The following is a 5,983-nucleotide window of genomic DNA, read 5'->3' as shown; positions in this document are numbered from 1 at the left end:
TGAGACAGTTGATGACAATGGATGGGAACTATGGAGGGGGGGCAGAGAGGAGGGGCTGTCCTGTCAGTCCAGCATTGCTCAGGCGGCAGCAACAGGTGGAGCTGTCTCCACCCCCACCCCAGCCTCCGCACACTGCTCCTTCCCTCAGCCTGATCCCTTCTGCCAGGTTCTCACCCCCACCCACTCCCCAACTGAAGTAGAAAGAAGACCCCCCAACAGGTCAGCCCTGGTTGCAGGGAGAGCAGATAAGGAGCGGTTCTCCCGGTGGCTGGGCTTCTGACTGGTGCCTTGGGGAAGGCGCTCGGCGTCTCTGATCTGACCCCACCCTGTGAAAAACGGAGCTGCGAGACTGGACACTATTTGTAAAGACAGTGGAAGGAATGGGACCTGAAACGAGTCTTCAGGGACACCTGGTGGCTCAGTGGTTGAGCGTCTGCCTTTGGCTCAGGTCGTGATCCCCGGGTCCTGGGATCGAGTCCCGCATTGGGCTCCCCGCAGGGAGCCTGCTTCTGTGTCTCTGCCTCTCTGTGTGTGTCTCTCATTAATATATAAATAAACCTTTAAAAAAATAAATAAAAAACAAAACAAGCCATCAGTGCTTGTACATTATCACCGGTCGACATGAGAGCAGGTTGCTTGTCTTCCCAGGCCCTCGTATGTTCCGGGCATGGCTGAGGCAGGAGAGGAGGCTTCCAGAAGGGCCTCTCCATCTTTCCAGCCTTTGCCACACCCCCTCCAGTGCCTCAGTTCTTTCCCCCACATTCATTCACACCCACCCTTTGTAGGCAGAAGGGAAAAAGACTCATGGTGTGGTGGAAGCTTTAATTCAGGTGGGGAGATAGGCAGTTACTAAGGGGGGGGGGGGGGCTGACCAGGAAGGTACACCTGAGCCAGGTCTTAGGGGTTGAGCAGGTTAGAGGAAGGGGGTGCCAGCAGCTCTGGTCGTCCAGAGTACAGCTCTCCTCCCTGGCCTCCTCCTGGAGCCTGATGGGACCAGCAACACTGTGCCTGTCATTCTTTCTAGCGTCTCAGGGGCTAGAAAGAGAGAATGCAAGTGAGCTGTTCAGCTAAAATCTTAATCTCCTGCCCGATTTGAAAACCCCCTTCTAAGCTTTCCTGCTTCTCCCCCTTCCTCCCTGGCTGCAGCGTTAAAAGCATCTTTTTGGGGAAAACATTTGGAGGCTCTCTTCCATCTGGAACTGAGCCAACCTCAGGAGGGCTTTCCAGGACCCATATTTATACATTCTTTTTTTTTTTTAAAAGATGTTATTTATTCATGAGAGACACAGAAAGAGGCAGAGACACAGGTAGAGGGAGAAGCAGGCTCCACGCAGGGAGCCCGACGTGGGACTTGATCTCGGGACTCCAGGATCACACCCTGGGCCCAAGGCAGGCGCTAAACCGCTGAGCTACCAGGGATCCATATTTATACATTCTGTGTGAGGTGTGAGTGTGAAGCTGTACATACAGCAGGGCGGTATGGGTTTCTAATCCAGCAGGAGACAGACATTTAAACTGGTCCTGGAATCCCCTTTCCCCCCAAGGCAGCCTGGTGGAGGTGTCACCACTTACCAGTTGTAGGACCTTGGGTAAGTCATTTAACCATTCTGCTTCTGTTTTCTGTACAGTGGGGTCAACGATGCTGGCCTTGCAGTGAGATTGAGAAGACTCGACCAGGGAATATGCAGCCTGCAGCGGAGTCCCTGGCGCCCAGCGAACACCTGCTACGTGAGAACTCCCCTGACCACTCCACAGCACTAGGGACGCTGAGAGCTTACCCTCCTTCTGTGTGTGGGATTCCATTCACCCCAGTGATGCCCTCACTCCTCTCTGGGGCATCGCCTCGGGGAGGCCCAGATGGGCCTTAAAGTGCACATAGCCAACCCCACAGGTCAGGAGGCTGAGCAGAAGTGAGACTTGGAATTACACAAAACTTTGTTTAAAACGTATTTTTTTTTAAAAGATTTTATTTACTTGATGGAGAGAGAGTACAAACAGGGGGAGTGGCAGGCAGAGAGAGAGGGAGACACAGGCTCCTCACAGAACAGAGCCCCATGCGGAACTCGATCCCAGGACCCTGGGATCATGACTTGAGCTGAAGGCAGACGCTTAACAGAATGAGCCACCAAGGTGCCCCCAAACCTTGGTTTATTTACTTATTTATTTTTTAAAGATTTTATTAATTTATTCATGAGAGATACACACAGAGAGGCAGAGGCACAGGCAGCGGGAGAAGCAGCCTCCCTGCGGGGAGCCTGATACGAGACTTGATTCCGGGACCCTGGGATCACACCCTGAGCCAAAGGCAGATGCTCAACCGCTGAGCCACCCAGGTGCCCCCAAACCTTGGTTTAAATCCCAACCTCGGCGGGCAGCCCTGGTGGCCCAGCGGTTTAGCGCCGCCTTCGGCCATGGTGTGATCCTGGAGATCCAGATCGAGTCCCATGTCGGGCTCCCTGCGTGGAGCCTGCCTCTCCCTCTGCCTGTGTCTCTGCCTCTCTCTCTCTGTGTCTCTATGAATAATTAAATTAAAAAAAACTCTTTAAAAATAAAAAAAAATAAAAAAATCCCAACCTCGGGCACCTGTGCTCACTAATGGAGGGACCCTGGCCTCCTCTCTGGGCTTAGTTCCTTTACTGGTAAGTTGGGAGGTAAGTTCTAACACAATGGGAGGCCTGCCTTGTTCACTGTATCCCAGTCCCGAGAACAGTGCCGGGCATACAGCTAGCCCTTTGATACCTGCTTGTTGAAGGATAAATGAGGGGCGCCTGGGTGGCTCAGCGGTTGAGCATCAGCCTCGGGGCATGACCCCAGACTCCTGGGATTGAGCTTACTGCCTGCATGGAGCCTGCTTCTCCCCCTGCCTGTGTCTCTGCCCCCCTCTCTCTCTCTCTGTATCTCTCATGAATGAATAAATAAAATCTTTTAAAAGACAAAAGAATAAGTGACTGAGCGAATGAACGAATACCTATCTTGCAGAATGGCTGCAAGATTCAAATGAGGTTAAAATGCATAAATTGCCTGGTCTAGCACCTGGCTCATTGTGGCGAGTACCCTTCAATATTTCCTCTTTTCTCCCCTTCCCTTCTTTTCTTCTCCTTCTTACTGCTTTCCCTGGATGTATGAACATTAAGGATGGTTGTTTATTTTATTTTATTTAAAGATTTTATTTATTTATTCATGAGAGGCACAGAGAGAGAGAGGCAGAGACACAGGCAGAGGGAGGAGCAGGCTCCATGCAGGGAGCCTGATGTGGGACTTGATCCCGGGCCTCCAGGTCCCGGTCCTGGGCCGAAGGCAGGCGCTAAACCACTGAGCCATCCAGGGATCCCCTAAGGATGGTTGTTTAAATTCACGTGCCCAACATCCTAAACTTCCACACCACTTTTCAGACAGCCACCGAGCTGTTTTTGGCGGATGGCTTCACCTGGTAGCCAAGGGGAGCGCTGTCCAGCCCACCACCTTTCCTCCTGCTTGTTTCCCTTCCTTCCCGCTGTCGTCTCCCCAGCTCAGTTAATTCCTCTTACTGTTCTCATACTGACAGGTCAAAAGTTATCTTCTTTAATGTCGCTTCCTCCTTAGCGTAGGCAAGGAACATGGGCTGGAGCAGCCCTGGGGCAGAGTATGGGGGCCAGGGTCTCAGGGCTGTGAGCCATTCCTGCCTCCACTGTTTCTGGCCCACTTTATGGGACGTAGGGTGGAGACAGCAACAGGGGACAGACAGGCCTTGGTGTTGTCACGTGGTCATAGCCTCCTTGTTCAGGCTGCCGCTCAGACCTGGGAGGGGTGCAGAGGGATCCCAACCTCTGGGACACTGGAGGAGCATCAGTCCTAGGGGCCCTATTCCTTGGGCGGCAACTCCGGCAACTCCTGCATGTTCCTGGGGCCGGGGGCTTGGGAGGCCAGGGGTCTGCGGACTTCGCAGGTTGAATGCTGCCCAAGTAATCTTGCCCCCCACCCCTAGCCAGGGGCTGTAATGAGGGTGACTCCTGGGAGGTGATTTGAAGCTATGCACAGGGAAACTGTGGGTAGGAGGGCCTCGTTCCCTCCAATTGCCAGAGAAGGGGTTTACCAGAAATACAGATTCCCCAGGAGCTGAGGATTTAGCAGGTCTGGGTGGGGCTGGGGAAGTTTTTACATCTCATGATGAGGCAGGTTTGGGAAACCAACTTGGGCAAGTAACTCCTCTGAGCTATCTTTCTCCCTTGCAAAATATCAGTAATACAACCTTTCATGGCAGTTTCCCAGGACGATGAGTGGTCAAGTAGGTAAACAGCCAAGTGACATGGCTGGGTTCCTCCTTCTTATTGCTATTATTACTGCTACCTGCTACCACACCTGTTTGTTTATTCCTGGGCTGGGCTCTGCTGCAAAGACTCCCTTGTCTGGGCTAGGTGGGGCCAGGCTGTGCAGATTCCTGGTAATAGGGTCAGGGCCTAGGACTCTCAGGGATGCTAATGTCTCAGCCCAGCTCCACAGAGCCTCAGACCCTTTGCCTTCTAGCTGCTTCCAAGCCCTGTCTGGAGGCCTGGGCTGCCTGCTTGGGAGACCAGAGACCTGGGACCTGCCCTTCGGTGGGGCCAGGGCAGCCTGCGGAGGGTCCTACGGCTCAGAGCCATTCATCTCTCTCCTCAGGCACTCAGACTCCACCCTCAGAGAGTCACCAGGACATCTATCTATCGTCCCTCCAGAGGAGCTTAGAGAGCTTCACAGCCCTTTTATGGCCTTAAAAAAATCTCTCTGTGACTCCCTGTCCCACTTACCTGGTGAGAACAGTCTGGCTGTTAAGTTGTTTCTCATTACCAAACAAGGTGAAGACAGTCAAGATAGTCAACCTTTGGCCAAGTTCACCCCAAGTGACAGGGAGGAGACTTGTTTGCAGTGTGGGGGGAGGGGATAATCATTGGGGCCACCTTAGTGGCTGCTGTGGAGAAAAGGGGTAGGGGGTGGGGAGGACTGCGGTGGTCAGGAGGGTGGCCCACCCCTCTGTTATGGAGATTCGGGTCTAGACCAATGACCCTGAAGAGCTGTTAAATATTAGTAACAAACAGATAAGAACACCAACACCCGGGCAGCCCAGGTGGCTCGGCGGTTTAGCGCAGCCTTCAGCCCAGGGCCTGATCCTGGAGACCGAGGATCGAGTCCCATGTCAGGCTCCCTGCATGGAGCCTGCTTCTCCCTCTGCCTGTGTCTCTGTCTCTGTCTCTGTCTCTGTCTCTGTCTCTCTCTCTGTGTCTCTCATGAATAAATAAATAAAATCTTTAAAAATAAATAAGAACACCAACACCGGGTGCTGTGTTGTGTTGCGGGGTGGATGCCCTGAGGAAGAGGAGGGGAGACACATCTGGGTACAGAGAAGGGAGGGCCTTGTATACTAGGGAAGGTCATGCTGAGGCAACAGACTTTGATCCTGTTTCTCAGTAATGTTCAGAACAGACTTCTGGACAAAAGGGTGATGACAGGTCCTGGCCCCTGAAGGACCCCCACTGGGGTCCCCCCCCTTCCTTATGCCACCTTAGTCTCATCTCTGAGAATCCAAGCCAGTGTGGAAAGCTCCTTCTGGTGACGAGTGGAGGGTTTGAGCTCCAGCTGTGTCACGGCTTGGGTGGCAGCACCCTGCAAGCACGAGCAAGGAGCCATTTCCTCCCAGAGGAGCAGCCACAGGGGCGGCAGGGTAAGCTGGCACCGCGCTGCCTCCGCTGGGGTGTGCGGAGGAGATCTGGGCATGCCACCGCCACTCCCAAACAACTTCCCCCTACAACCTCAGGGAGAAGATCCCATTTGTCTTTGGGCCCTGTTTCCAGAAGGCCCCTCAATCCCTCCACCTCCCCCCAGCCCCTCTGGCCTGGCCTAGAGCTGTCCTGAGAAAACTGGGATGATTCGAGCTCATGAGAAAATGCCCAGTGTGAAGCCACCTGAACTGAGGGAGCAGGTCCCTCACTGTGCAGGCTGATTTGCAAAAGAAACCACAACAGGACACGGC

Source organism: Vulpes lagopus, chromosome 8 (assembly GCF_018345385.1).
Source record: "Vulpes lagopus strain Blue_001 chromosome 8, ASM1834538v1, whole genome shotgun sequence".
In the NCBI taxonomy this organism is placed as follows: domain Eukaryota; kingdom Metazoa; phylum Chordata; class Mammalia; order Carnivora; family Canidae; genus Vulpes; species Vulpes lagopus.
The sequence above is the reverse complement of the archived record's forward strand: the minus strand, read 5'-3'. Positions refer to the sequence as shown.